The 16238-nt window shown below is 24.3% G+C and overlaps 1 long non-coding RNA gene across 1 annotated transcript in view; it reads left to right on the forward strand.

Moving 5' to 3' along the window:
- The first annotated feature begins 251 nt into the window (after positions 1–251).
- Positions 252–16238, forward strand: part of LOC122855429 — a 58790-nt gene continuing 42803 nt past the window's right edge. The window contains exons 1-2 of the long non-coding RNA XR_006374072.1: positions 252–449; positions 4836–4881. This is a non-coding gene — a long non-coding RNA (uncharacterized LOC122855429). The remainder of the gene's footprint in view (positions 450–4835; positions 4882–16238) is intronic.

Below are 16238 nucleotides of genomic sequence, written 5' to 3' on the forward strand. Positions count from 1 at the left end.
TTTTTTAGTAAAATATAGGTCAAATTATATAATGTACATAAAAATATTTTGCAAATCAATATTTGATAAAATGTTTTTTATTTTATTTTTAACTTGTGTTTATATATGTGGGAATATTATTTAATTTTTTATTTGTATTTACATGTTAGCCATTTGTAATGCTTGTACTTTTTTTCAATTGTAAATAAAAAAGTATTCTGAATTCTGTTATCTTGATAAGCGCCGTAAAACTCTATAACTAGCGTATCTTGTTTTCAATAAAGCTTACTCGTTGAATTGGTAGCAACATTGAACGTATAAGAAGTTGAACGGTACAACTAAATTGTGCAGTTGCTCGTTCAAGAATCATATAGTGTGACGTGGACTTTTCGATGGCACAACTAATATTATTATCATCATCAACATGTCATTTTTTTTAAATTATCCATAAGCCTTTGGCTTCTGCATGGGTAAGCTGAAACATAAATAATTTTTTTGTTAATTTTAATAATAATAAAAAAAAAAAACAAATAAATATCTTGTCAGGTTTAATCAGGTTTTTATTTTGATATAAGAATTTCTTTTTCTTTTTTTAAAAGGATAACTGTTTATCGATATTTGTGTTTTTTTTCAATAATTTTTTTATCAAAAGATTATTATTATTTTTATGATTGAAAAATGATATTTTAAAAAAAAATAGATAAATTAGATTTTGGTCTTTTTTTTTTGTATATATAATCGATAATTTTTTTATGGGTTAAACAAATCAAGCAAGGTGTCAAGAGGACGATATTTATTTATTTTTTGTCTATTAGATCATTTACAAATTATATACATTTTATATTTTTTAAAACTTTAGTTTATTAAAATTATTTGTTGAGAAAAAAAATAAATAAATAACATGTTTTATCTTTTTTAAAAATCAACTGGAATTTTTGTTTATTTTTATTCGAGCTCAATAGAATTGTCTTGGTTAATTTGGCAACGACAAGTTGTATTTTTAAATTCATTATTTATTTAATTAATAAAATACACAAATTTTGTATTTTATATACATTTTCTTATCTTGAAAAAGAAAAAATGTATGTGTATTATATTTTTTATAATCTTCAAGTTAAACTTAATGTTAAACTTGATCATATTAAATGAGTAATTAATGAAAAATCATGTATATCTTGGATCAGTGTCATTGCATGCGGGTAGTCTTTTTTATGTGCACACAGTTTTTAACGAGAAAAAATATAAAAATACACAAGCACCAGTGTGGAGATTGTCAGATACTGATATCTAAAATATGGCGCCCAGTTAAAGTATCAATATCAGCATGAATTGACAATTTGACATGAAATAGCATTTTAATATATTTAAGAAAATTCCTCGTGGGTGTTCAAACAAAACCAAGGATCAATTTGCAATATTTAATTACAAGTATCAATGTTTGTGTTCATCAATATTGTCATATCAAACAAGTCCGTCGTAGATGCAATTTAATAGCAGGCTTTATTCAACTCCCCAGATATTCATTAAAAATTTTATTCATTTTAAATTATTTTCTTAAATAATTACAAGTGGAAAGATCAAAATTAGTGTCATTTTATTTTATTTATATTGATTCAACAAAAAATTTACCTGCACTTGTTACTGACACGTTATATCGTATAAAAATAATTTTTATCTTCAAAGTACTTGCTTGAAAAAATACTTCGATTATAATTTGTTCAACTAAAAATTTTTAAAACTAATTTATTTAGTTTTAAAATTTAGAAAATAAAATATTATTGTTATTAGTATTTTTTTTTTTTTTTGTGCAGCGCATATTTTTTTTATCGTAGTTTCCCTTTTTTTCTTTTTTTTTCACGTTTGCGTTTATTATTGGCCTAGGAGATACAAAGTTCTGGGAAAGCGATTAAAAGGGATGGCCAAAAGAGAAAGCTACGATCCAACGGTATCACAGAAAATTTTTCCTAAGAATACGACCTCAGCAAATTTCATAGGGATCAGAAAAAAAAAATAAGGTTTTTATGGAAACAGATTTTTTCACTTTGGTTATTTTTTTTTCTTTTTTTTCTCTCGTTTTTTTTTTATTCTTTTGAATTTTAGCTACTGAATCCCCTGTGTTGTATATAATAGTGTAGTTTTAGAAATTCAATTTTAGAACCTTTTTATTTTCTAACAAAATTAAGCTACCCGAATTTCTGGAACCATTCTTAATTCACATGTTCATGCCAAACTTCGTGCCAGACGAAAATATTTTTCCTTTTATTTTTTTGCGACACATTTTTTCTTTTTATAACTCGAAAAATTTTCATATTCTGAATAATATATTCACGTCTCAAGTTGACCCAATATATCACAATATTCTATTATTATATTAAATTAAAAAAATTCAACAAGCATTACGCAAATATTATTTTCAAAAAATTTAAATTCATGAAATACATGCGGTGAATATATTTTCTAACTAAAAATCAGGTTTGCGTTTTATTTTTTCTGCCAAAATAATATGTTATAAATATATTTATAAACATGTTAATGCAAATAATCCGTCGACATACGCCTCTCTATACTTTCATCACATGAGAAATAATTTTTTTGGTTTTCAAGTAATTTTAAATTTTTAAAATGAAAAAAAATAGTCAATTTAAAAAAATTGGAAATACACCTTCAAAGTGTTCTTGAGCAAAAAAAATTCTTTAAAATAATACATACGCTTCTTTATCTTTAGTTCAATAATATAAAAATAATTTTTTTATTATTTTATAACACGTAGTAACAATTTGATAAACATATAAAACAATATCAATAAATGGCTGACTATTCATTTATTTATTCACTTATTATTTAACTGCTTATTTATTTATTTATTCATATATTTATCTATTTATTTATTTATAGATATTATAAACATATCATTTCAAGCTTCAACTATCATACTTTAATACAATTTAACATACATATAAAAATTTAAATGAAACAACTTGAAGTGAAAAAAAGAAATTAAATAAAATCTGCTTGAAGTGGTTAAATGGAAACTTCATAATAATATATATAAATAAAGTTTCATTAAGTATGAAGTTTATATCAGTGAAGAGAAACGCTCAACTATTTATATATTTTTACATGGGTATAAAAATAGAAGCACGATGATGAATAGTATAGAAGAAATTCTCTGGCTAAAGAAAACCCAGGGAAGAAAATGAAAAAATAAATAAAAAAAAAAAAGAAGCAGCAGCTTTGACATGAACAGCTTCTCAATCTTCAAAATGAAGCTTATTTTGCAACATACTTTTTAACAATTTTGGTCAACTTTTTCATGACTCTGTTCAAGTTCATTGTGAAAGTTTGAAAAGATAATTAAATTTTACGTTGATGAAATCAATTGAAATTATTATTACAAGATTAACCAACGTAAATTTAAAAACTTTAATTTAAAAACTTAATTCGTTATCTAATAATTCTTTTAAATTCTTATAAATTGTCCAAGTTTTATCAGCATGAACTGGTTGGTCTTCTGTTACATGTAATTGCTTAAATTTTTATGAATACAGCACTGTGTTTCATGGCTTTAAAAAAAAAAAAAAAACGTACATCTTGCTTCTGTCCTTTCGTTATTCTATCCCGGATGTCATCTTGGAATATTTGAAATATTGTATATAAATTTTTTCACCCGAATATTCAATTAGTTTTTAAAAAGAAAAAAAAATTAATTCAAAAATAAATTTTATTTTAAGAAGATTATGTTAAAATAGAAATTTAATTTTGATTAATTTTAATTTATATTTATTTTAAAATTTCTAAAACTATGTATATATATTTTTTTACTTGATAGAATAATTTTTTTTAAATTCAAGATTAATTTTAAAATATGTCAAGATTTTTTAAATTAGTGTGAAAACAAGAGTCAGTAGTCAATTGATTGTGACATATTTGTATCATCGAGTCATGCAGTTTGTAAGTTGCATAAAAATTATGGGGTGAAGGCGAAAGTAATCTAAAATTGACTGGCTTAATTTAACTCACAACTACAAGTTAGAAGAACAGTGACCTCGACTCTAATATTAAAATTGTTTGCTTAGAAAAAAATAAATAAATAAAAAAATTAAACTTCATATATCTACTTAAAAAATCAACTTGGAGATTTTATTTTTTACACAATAAAATTACTGCATTTAAAATGTTCAGAGGATAGAAAAAAACTATAGGTCATTAGTCTCACTTTTTATTTTTTTAAATTAATGATTAAGTATTGTTCACAACAGAGCTGTCTTTCATCAGAATTATCAATGCTTTGCATGACCTACTCTCATAAATTATCATCATTATATTCTTCAAACCACGACTTATTTTCTTTTATCTCAAAAATTCGTTTTGTTCTATATTTAATTACATTTACTTAACATTTTTTTTTTGCTCTCGATTAAAAATCAAAAAAATAAATAATATTTATTTACAATCTTTAATAAATTCCATGTTAAAAATATGAATTTATATTTTACAAAATTGATACTGAATTTTCAGTTTGATATTTTCTTTTTTGTTATTATTTTTTTTACGAAAAATTAATAAAATGTTTTACTTTGTACAGTAGTATTTTTTTGGCAATAAAAATAACTATTTTATTTATATTGTTGGTTTTATAAATATTTATAAAAATTAATAATGTAAAAAATAAAAATACTTTTTACTGTTGCGGGGTTGCGTGATAGTTATGTTCGTTATATCGCCACAAATTGACGTCTTTCTGCAGGTGATAGTTTACTCCGCAAATAACATATTATCATGTATGTCTGACTAAACGAAAAAAAGTTTTAATTTTATTTATTTATATATATTTTTTTCATTTTAAAATGTTGCAGATGTGACGTGAAGGGTTTCAGACGACGGTGGCCCAGCGGCTAATGGGTGAGTGAAGTAAATTTTTTATTTTAAATTTTAGCTTGAGTTACTGTTATCATTTTTTACATAATTATTTATTTTTAAATACAATTTTTATATATTTTTAAGTCGTTAGTAATTGCTAAGTTTAGTAATTATAATTATAACTAAATTGTAATCATTTTTTTTTTATCAAAAATGAATTTACATGTATGATTTTGATTATTCAAATCAGTAGGGTAAATTTTTTTTTTGTGACTGGCTATCAGCATGAAATTGCTGATTTAAAAAAACGACTTTCCGTTCGTTCAACCAAAAAATTTGAAAGACACTCAACAAACTTTGTTGTCATCAAAATTTTCAGTTGAAAAACTTGCTGAAGTTTCAAATAATATAACCTCATTTCTCCCAAAATATTATATATAAAAAAAAAAATTTTGTAATACAAAAACTCAGTTTAAATTTTAAATAATTAATTAAAATTTATTTGGTCTTTAAAAATTTAAAATCCACAAGTGTATATGTGTCTTAAAGAAATTAAATTAAAATTATTTATATATCCTCGAGTGAATTTATATTCTGTAATAATCCAGTAACTTATTCAATTGAGCATTACGTTAAAAAAAAAAAAAAAGAAATGATAAATCTCTATGTATCTGGTTAACTCAACAAAAACAATCAAATTTAATAATATGTTTGATCGTGCTGATGCCAAAGTCGTAGGGATTATATTTGAAAAAACAAAAGATAAAAATACCCAGCAATAAAATGACAAAATATAAATTCAAATACTCGTGAGAAAAAAATAAAAAAATAATTTGAAATAATAATTTAATAAAAAAAAAAAGGCTATACAAATTTATTATCAAAATTATTATTTATGGTTTAATTTAATTTTGACATTATAAGTATGATAAATCAAACGAAAATTCATCGATTATTTTCACCTTTAAATTAAAATATTAAAAAATAAATATTGTTTGATTAAATTCACCGGTATATACGAAAGACTTTGAATCGATTGTCATGAAAAAACATAGTAGCTATAGTAAGCAAAGTAAAAGATAATCTTGTTTTTGATTGGTTGACTGAAGCGTGGATTCTTAACTCAGAAGTCACATCCCACCTAAATGTGGCAATGTCATTTCTCTGCCCTTCCAACTATCATCTAGCACAACTGTAGATGAGAAAATGTTTGGATCTGACACGAATAGAGAATTGTTGAATTGAGACAAGCCAGGCGGAGCTCAATATAGACGCCAAGCAAATATAGCCAGATAACAAATATACCTTGTAAAAGGAAACAGTCAATTTTATTTTTTTTTGTTTCGATCAATGCTAGAAACCGCCTTTGATGAATCTAATATTCAAGACGTACAATATTTCAAGTGACACTTGAATTTAAATAAGCAATATCTATGCTTCCTCGAAATGATATTGACTTTTTTATTTTGTTTATTTAATTAACAAACCTTGTTGTAAATAAATAATAAAATTTAATTATTTATAAAAAGAAAAATGTATTGATGCAGTTAATGATCGCCTTATTACAACTGGAGAATATATGTGTGAAATATATTTATGCATTTAATTAAGTTGGGACAATCAAGTATGCCAATAGCTTAAGCGTGGTTTTTTTTTTTTTTTTTTCATTTATTACTTTGCATCGTTTGTGGCTGCTTTATAGTCTTATAATGTAATGCATGTATATTTATAATGTATATGGGTATATGTACCTTGCACATATATAAGTGGCCACCAAGAATTTACCATTAACTTTTTTTTTTTTTCATTTAATTTTTTTTATTTTTAACCAGATAAAAATCGTGGGCGGGCAACAAATGTTTCAAAATACACCAGACTCAACAATCAATAAAAATGCTCAGCGCAAAAATATATATTTTGATGAGAATCCTTGCCGTGAGGTGTCATTACTAGCTAGACGATTTTTTTTTCACTTTAATTTCAATTTTTTGACTACAATAAATTTTCTATGATATGATTACTAATTAAGAAATAAATAATAAAAATTATTTAAATCAATTAATTTTTTCATACAAATGCACATGTGTTAATTTTAAAATTTAGTAAATTATATTTTTGGAGGCAAATATTAATTACTCTACATTCTATTTATATTATTATTTATAAAATTCAAAACACTACTCAATACTTAGTACTCAATTAAAGTATATCAATTATAATAATTGATGTAATTTTTCTTTTTCAATAAATTCTACTCAATCCAAATTTTAAAAAATAATCATGAAGATATTTTTTTTCAAAAATCATAGTCGCTGTATAATATAAGAGAAAAAAAATATAAAAATTGTAGTATTGATCAGATGCCCTTGCAGAATATTTCTGGCTCTTGGTAAGACAAGTAACGCCATCTGTCTCAAAGACTGTCACTGAATGTTGATTTTTGTTAGTGATTCGTGTGTGTTAATATTATGATTGCATGTGTGATGCGCTTGCAAGAGAAGGGTGATAAAAAGAGGGGACAATAATTTTGAAAAGAGAATGGGATGGGCAGACAGACGGTCGCGCCCCAAAAATTTCTCTTATTTTTTCCCCTCCATGAAGGTCTTGGATCGATCATAAATACAGGTTACACGAATCTGGTTATATATATTTAAAAATTTTGTCGTCAAAATATATTTCAAAATACCAAAAAAAATATTTCTCATCACAAATAAATACAAATATTTCAATTGGATAATCAAATTTAATAAATAAATAATAAAAATTTATATTATTAAACCATTGTATAATAAACATGATGGGTTAATGAGTTTTTTTAATAAAACAAACAGAAAAATAATTAAAAATAATAAATTATCATTATGAAATATTGAGATAAGCACAAATTGCATTCAACTAATTGGACCCCTCGGAATTGTCATTAAAGTATCATGTCAAATAGATTTTTTATATATTAAGTATTTTATTTATCATATGCACTTGTCCTTAAATATTTTGTGGAATATCATCCAATGTACTTGACATTATTTTAAAGCATATAAATTTGTCAATTTTATTTCTGAATATCACTATGATAATTTACTTAAAAAAAAAATGAATTATCATTGTTATTATTAAAAAACTTGTTTATAATTTTAATGTTATATATATTATATTTTTTCTTGACTGTGTAGTCTTGAAGAGATTCATTGAAAAAAAAAAAAAAGGTCATATTAGTCAATTGATTAAATTATTTTGTGATAAAATTATAATTAGAATCAATTAGAAATTTAAATGTAATTTTTTTTAAAAGGAGGGGAAATTGATCAGGATTGTGATCAGGTTGTCGAGTTGTTTCATGGGTTTACTGGTAGATGGCAACACTCACCAGTTACCAAGTCTGCCACGAGTGGTCCAACCAAAACTCGGCAGACATTCACTTATCACTATCGAGCATAAGCAACATAAGACTTTTGACATTCATCCCACCCACGCCCAGATTTTATCAGCATAAATATCTCACCTGTATTGAATTTTCGTTTTAAATTCAATTTAACTTCAATTTATTTATTTATTCATTTTCCATATAAATGTATACAAACTTGTAATAAACTTTCATCTGTAGTTGTAATAATAATCAAATTAAAATTTCGCAAAAAAAAAATACTTTAATCGTGTTCCATTTGAATAACAATTTTTAAAAATAATAAAATATGCTAAATAATAACATGCATTATTATTCTGATGGCCTGAAAAACAATTATGTTTTATCAATTTGAATTTTTTATTCGCGCTTTTAAGAAAATATCCATGTATTTATTTTACCTGATTTTTTTTTATCAAATTTAAAAATCTATATCATATTTTTTGTATTAAAAATTCTTAAAATATCCTGTGACATTTGGAATATTGATTTTTCAACAGACATATCAACAAATTATTAATTTAATTATATTTTTCCGATACAATTTAATCCGGTTGTAATTTTTTTAATCTTTTAACAATCAACCCGACGGAAAAAAATTGTAAGCTCTTTTTTTCGTGCCCTAGTGCAGCTCATAAAATTTGTGATGTGCTTTTTTCGTTCTGTCAAAAGCACGATACACATGTTTTATAAAAATATATAATAACAAAAATGATAATAATAATTTATTCAAAATAAACAAAATAGAAAGATGAAAGGAGCTTTACTCAAAAAAAAAGCACGTCGAATATATCTATATATATTTTCGTGAAAATAAATAAATAAATAGCTATATACGTGCTACGAAGAGATGGGGCGTGAGTTTTACGAAGGAAAATTTTTTCATTCGCTGAAATAGTTTGAACAGCTGCGACTTTCACATCTGTTATGCGAGGCGTGAAGCCCGACGGTATATATTCTTTGCGTTATGTACGAATAGAATCTTTTACCTTTTTTTTTTTTATCTTACCCTCCCGTTCTCATCCCTCATATCTAGTACTTTTTTTTTCCCTCTTTTTTTCGTACACAAGACGACTTTTATTTAGATACACCACTTGGAAATATTAGTACTATATATATAAAATTTTTAGCCAAACACGTTTATATTTTTGCTATATACCATGTAAATGGCGAACGAGACCTTTTAAAGTAACACGGTAATTTCACTATCAAAATTCTAGACTCATTCTGAAGGGAAAAAAAAAATATTTTCAAGTATCATTCTCATTTAAAAATGTTGGAAAACTTGAAGTTGTTTTTTTTTTTTCTTTGCAACATAAACTTTTAATTTTGTTTTTTTAATTTGATACTTCTTAATTTAATCAAGTAGTGAGTTTTTTTTTTTTTGTTTTCTTGATTTTTGTAATTATTCAAAAAGCTCATTTTATGAAAAAATATAAAAAAATTATTTACTAAACGAAAAATACTTATTCAGAAAAAAAATAAAAAAATGAAAAAAAATTGATATTTTAGGCATGCATGGTGACTATTTGTGTATATAGTCAACAAAGTATGTCGCTTTTCTCATGGGATTAAATTCCTTTAGGGTAAAGTTTCATGTATCTTGCCAAAGTTTATACATATATTTTCTTTTTCAGTGTGTATAAGCCGGGCAATGGCGAAAAATACACTCCCTCTGCACCCACCTACATATCAAAACTGTATCCCATCCCTTTTTTTTTTTTTCTGTATGTATGCTCTACGTGGTACTTGTCTCTTGCTGGAAAAATAGATGGAACCAATGAAATAACTTATTCAATTCACCAAACCATATTTGAAAATAATAAAAACAGATATATATATATTTATTTTTTCTGCTTGGTAAGCTCGTGGATATATTGGCTACAATGTTATATTTTTTTGAAAAATATATTGTCCTGAATTGATGGAAAAAAATTCCAAAAATACACAGATAAAATGTGCAAATAACTTGGAGAAAAAAAATAAAGATCAAAGCTTGTTTGAATAATAAAATATCATGAAAAAATAATTGGCTTGAATTTTTTTCTATATAACCAGAGATTTTTTTAAAAGAATAAATTTTTTGTTACATGTTAAAAAGCTTTTTTTTTTTAAATAGAAGCATGGTGAAAAAAAAATATACTTTTATAGTGAGCGAATGCATGGAACGAGGGTTATGTCATGCTTCGTCTGTCACTTATGTCAGGGCATGTGTGGGGAACATGTACGCATGTCCTTTGGCTTGAAAAAAATTTGTCGCAAGAAATCAGAAACTTTTCGTTCTATTTAATCAAAAATATTTGATGAAATTTTAGTAATTTAAAATAATGAATATTTTCATTTGCAAATAGAAAGAAAAAATATAAAACTGCTATGTTGACAGAACATATATAGAACATTAATATAATCTGATTATTATTCTACGAAAACAAACATATCACAAAGCTGCTGAGCATCGAAAAAGTCGATAAATTTTATTGATTTTAAAGTTTGATAATTTACAGACAACTTCAAAATGAAACTTCACTGTTTAAATTAATCTTTTATTTCTCTAGTTTTCCAATTTAATTTAACAAACTTTGCAAAATTAAAATTTGTAATATAATTGTATTTTAAAATTGACATAATACTCTTGTCAAAAACAAATTCAACCCACTTTATGATTGATCAATAAAATTCATAATATTTTAAAATTAACAAGTTCATTTACAAAAGCTCAAAAAGAAATAAAAAAAAAAAACCCTTTATATTTAAAAAGGAAAAGTCAAGTCAAGAAGACTTAAACAACAATGACATACTATCTTGCAAATAAAAATAAAAAAATTTAACATTGTAACAATGACTAAAACAATTGTTGGCATAGAATGCTAAAAACAACTGCTAACAAGAGCTTGAATAGTTGAAGTTTCCAAGTGGTTACAGGTAAATAGAGAAATACTCAGTGCATGTGTATATTTTTGAGATGAGTTTGAAGCTACTTTGCCAGTTTTAAAACCCAACATATATATCCACCCATTCGTTCTGTAGTATATATTTTCAAGATATATATTTTCCAACAAACCCCGAGTAAATGTTTTTTGTTCCTGTATATATGTGTATACAATGTTTCATGCTAAGCTCGCATTACCTCTCAGTTTTCACCCCTCGAAAACTCGTAGAATTGGTGATTCTACCCGTAGAGGGTTGTGAGTGAATGGCGGAAAATATACATCAGTCACGACGAGCTATATAGCTGAACAAAATGCAGAAAGAAAAAAGAAAAAATAAGAAGGCTTTGAGTAGAGATATATTACTCTGGTATATACACTGAATATATATAGGGACAATGCATTGTATTACAGAATTTTAGATCTTTTGATATATGTAATTTTCCTTTCAGTATAATCAACAAAAATAAACAAAAACTTTTCACACGTTTATTCATACATGGAATAACTTTATTTCTTATATTTTCACTGAAAAGCTCTTTGTCTTGAATTAATTCAATTTAATATTAAATTATATTACAGTTTTTTTTTAGGCAACAAAAAACAAACTATTGAAGCTTTTTTTTTTAATTTATATTCATTGGAAGTTATTGGATTTATTATGGTTTATTAAAAAAAGTTGGAAAATATTTTTAGTAATTATTGAAAAAGAAAAACAATTGAAAATTAATTAAAATTTTAAAAGGTTCAATTGATTTTTTATATCAGAGGAAAATTAGAAAATTAAATAGTTGAGTTGTTGAAAATATAATTCAAAAATATTGATACTTAATTTTATATTGTTGATGTAATAAGACGAGGGTGTAAATACCGAGAAAGACGATTAAAAAGTTGAAAGAATAAATTTATATTTAAACGTGTTTTTATTCATATAAAATAAAATAAATTGATCGTATAATTTTTTGTACTTTCATCTTTTTTATTTTAGTATTTTATTAATCGATAGCTACAATAGAACGTACTTTTTTTTTATGGTGTTTTTTATTTTTAAATCAAAAACATAGTTATTTATTTTATTTTATTAATAATGCAGCTTACGACAAGGGCAAAGTGCAATTTTTATATTTTATAATTTATAAATAAATTGGTAGGATAGAAAGTCATTACGTTTATTTTGTTCAATTCAATTTGCGCCCACGTGTTTATTTAATTTATTATCAATTTTTGTCGATAAAAATTGTACAAAAGTTATATAAAAAAAAAATATAAATATTTATATTCATAAAAAAATCAGGATTAATTTAAAAAAAAAAAGCTCTGTTTCCATTTTCTGCTATCATTTATAAAAATTATTTTGCCTTTAAATAATATAATATAAAAATAATAAAATTAATTTTTAAATAATAATAATAATAAATCAATATTATTAATATTAAAAATTTATTTATTAAATAATAATTATTGGCAATTTATCAATATTATTTTTGAATAAATAAATTTTTAATATTAGTATTATTCATTTATTACTCTCATTAAAAAAATCAATTCTCGTATTTTTATATTATTTAAAGAAAGACTTTATAAATTTTAAAAAAAATTTATTTTATCCTTTTTTTTTTAAATCTGGTTATAAGAAAAATAGACATTAGGCTATGCCCGCCTCTCTTGTTTTCAATGGCATGCCGCCATCTTCAGTATTTTTCAACCCCTAATTTATTTTTTTCCCTTGAGAAGCATTTTTACACGAGCAAAAAAGTTTTACCAATACAATTGAGTATAAAAACAAAACAATATGTAGAAAAAAAAAAAAGCTTTACCATTATTTTTCACCTCTGTTGGTTTCAATTTACATATAAAAAAAAATCTCTATAAAATATTCAACGTATGGCTTTTTCCTTGCTGCATATGATTCTATATTTTTTTTATTTCAAATTAGATTTACCATAATTTATATTTTTTTCAAAGATATAAAATTAAATCTGACGATATATTTAATAATCTAAATTTTGTATAAAAATTTATAAATTTATATACAAATTGTCAAATAAAATTTATAAAATGAATTTAAATTATTCAGAAGGTATAATCGCAAAAATTTTTAAGTGTCACTATCTGTAGTATATCGCAGTTTGAGGCAAGGGACGAGTGGGAGCGGAAGACCATTTCATGATATGAAAGTAGCATCTTGAATATGACGATACAAGACATGAAATGCCACCCCAAAGAGCGTTATAATAAACCTAGTGTTATATTACGATACGTTGGTAATATACTTTTTGAACTTACTGTTTACATTTTTGTTAATATTCTTGGGTGCTATAGAAATACTTGAGTACATAAAATAACATATCTTATATCCACAGATATTTTTTTTCACCATCTAAACTCAACGTCAAATAAATGCATAAATTATACAAATAATTTTAAATTAATAAATTATCAACTTACTTTGTATTCACAATAAATTTAGCCAATATCCAAAATTGCAGAAAAAAAAAACACATAAATATTCACAAATAAAAAATTAAGTAATATTTAAAGAAAATTTTTAACTCGAGAAGATTTAATGTTTCACGCAAACCTTTAAGTCCAAGACTGACAATTTTTTACTTGTTTATACTACCTCTGATTTTCGGCTTTTGAAAAAAAAAAAAAAACCCTTCCTCTATGCGATAACAGTAAATTCGCTTTCTCAACCCTTTTCTTTATGTTTTTTTTTTTTTGCGAAGAAAATAGAAGGGGGTCGTGATGTAGCAAGAAAAAATAAATAAAAAAAAACATCTTCCATAAAATTCATGTTTTGCCAAGACCTTTGGTTTCACACTTTTCAAGCATTGTAATTTCTTTATTGCAGGCAATACCCTTGGGAATCTTTTAACCCTTTTCCGCGTCAGTTTTATCACTTAGCTATTTTGGATGGTAAGCACCCCCGCAGGTACGGACCCCAAACGCTCACGGAAAAAATAAAAAAAAAGGAAAAAAGGATTGTTCACATTTTGGATGAACCCTTTCGTAAAAATTCTATTACCTGTTTTTTATATATTTTCTTTCAATAATGCACCGTGGAAATACACAAAAAATTCGTCATATTTTTTTTTTTTTTCAAACTATTGACAACGTTTTATGGTCATTGTCAAAAGTATTCTTCAGAATTTTGCACCCAGCTGTGTTCAATATGTACATAGAGACTCAAGACAATCACAGCACCAAGGACTTCTGAAAATAAAAAAAAAAAGCAATCAAAAAAAAAAAAATGTATGTTCTTAAATTTTAAAACTATTTTCATAAAAGAAAAAAATTGCTCGCACCTGTGACATTGAAGAAAATATTATACAAAAAATTTTTGTATTTCATTTATTCATTTTTTTTATTTCCCGCAGAATCTTGAGATTTTTTTTAACAACATTAAAAGTTTTTTTTTTTATTAAATTAAATAGTGATTGCTGTAATCGAAATGTATTGATTAAATTGAAAAAAAATATAGAGGAATGCTATACACAAAATTTAACATTATTAATTATTTAATTTTTAAGATTTACATTTTTTTTTTAAATTATATTTTATCATCTCTATTGAAACTTTGGTTGTCACTGTGAAATGATCCGTCTTTTGTCGTTATCCTGAAATTTCCATTTTCATGAAAATGAAAAAATATATATATTTTCCAAGATTAAGAAAAGATGAAAAAACTTTTCAACATCATAGAATGTATCCCTGAAGCTTTTCTCGTTTAAAAAAAAAAAAAAGTTTTGGAACTGTATGCAGCCCATAATGGATAAGCTTGTAGTGGTCCATCGTCAAACTGCAACAAAAAAAAAAAAACTTCCTGAGTCATCAGAAATTCACCCCGACTCCGAAACTCCTGATTCCTCTCCCTCTTTATTTTAATCTCAATAAAAATAGTGATAACAATGATCTGGATTTTTGTTTTTTCTTTTAGCTGACGTCAGAACTCGACATCGCTTTGAGATTGAAAAAAAAAAAAATAATAAACGTAAATAAATACAATCATTTTTTTTTTTTACCTTTCTTTGAAGTTTTAAATGCCATAGTTATTTCAAAGGTAAAATCACAAATTTATTTCCTTGATATTGTATGGTACTTTGAAAAAAAAAAAACATTGTTTTTGCCGTTTTTTTTTTTATCAATGGATTTGCTTCAAACACATCATCGTAAAATGAAAGGAAAAACTGTTTGATCTTTGGTCAATTTACTATATTTTTTTTTTATATATATATTTATTTTTTGTGTAAATGAAAAAAGTTGAAATAAGAAACATGGCGTTATTCAAGATAAAATCAGTTGAAGCTGTTTACATGAAGCAAGTATCGAGTAGGCGCATTTTATAGCTCAAATTTTTTCATAGTTTTATGCATATTCTAAGATTGAAACGGTTGTTGATTATTTTTTATTTTTTTAAATTCTTTTTATATATACTTTCATTTGAATTTTTTTACATACAATTTTAACAGATGTTGGGATTTCAAAATGTAATATATATAAATTGAGTTTGTGTTTGTTTGGTGGATTATAAATTTATAAAATTAATAGCCAATGCTAATTTATAGATAAATGCATTTACAAAAATTCTTTTAAAATATAAATATTAATCATAAAAAAAATTAGCTATTTGTAAAATGAAGTCACAAAGTTATTTTATAAAATGAATTTAAATATTTTTTTTTTTTCAATAAAACTTTGTATTTTTATCTGTGTTTGAGTCAAGTATTTTTGGAATATATTATAAATTATTTTTTTAAAATAGCTACATGAAATATTGAAAAAAATAAAAATAAATTTATACCTTGCACTTGTCGTGAGAAAATTATAAATGATATTACAGTTAACCTCAGAATGATATTCTTGAGGTTGTCAGTATTTTATTACGTATTGTTTTCTCTTAGCAAAAATATATTTCTGTGCATTTTTAATTTATCTGCATCATCTGCTGACGACACCAATGCATAAAAATATAACCCAATGATCTCAAAAAAAAATATAGTGACCCTGAAAAGAGAAAAAAAATAGAAAAATATACAAAATCAATATCTTAGAATATATTTTATTTC

Source organism: Aphidius gifuensis, linkage group LG4 (assembly GCF_014905175.1).
Source record: "Aphidius gifuensis isolate YNYX2018 linkage group LG4, ASM1490517v1, whole genome shotgun sequence".
NCBI lineage: Eukaryota > Metazoa > Arthropoda > Insecta > Hymenoptera > Braconidae > Aphidius > Aphidius gifuensis.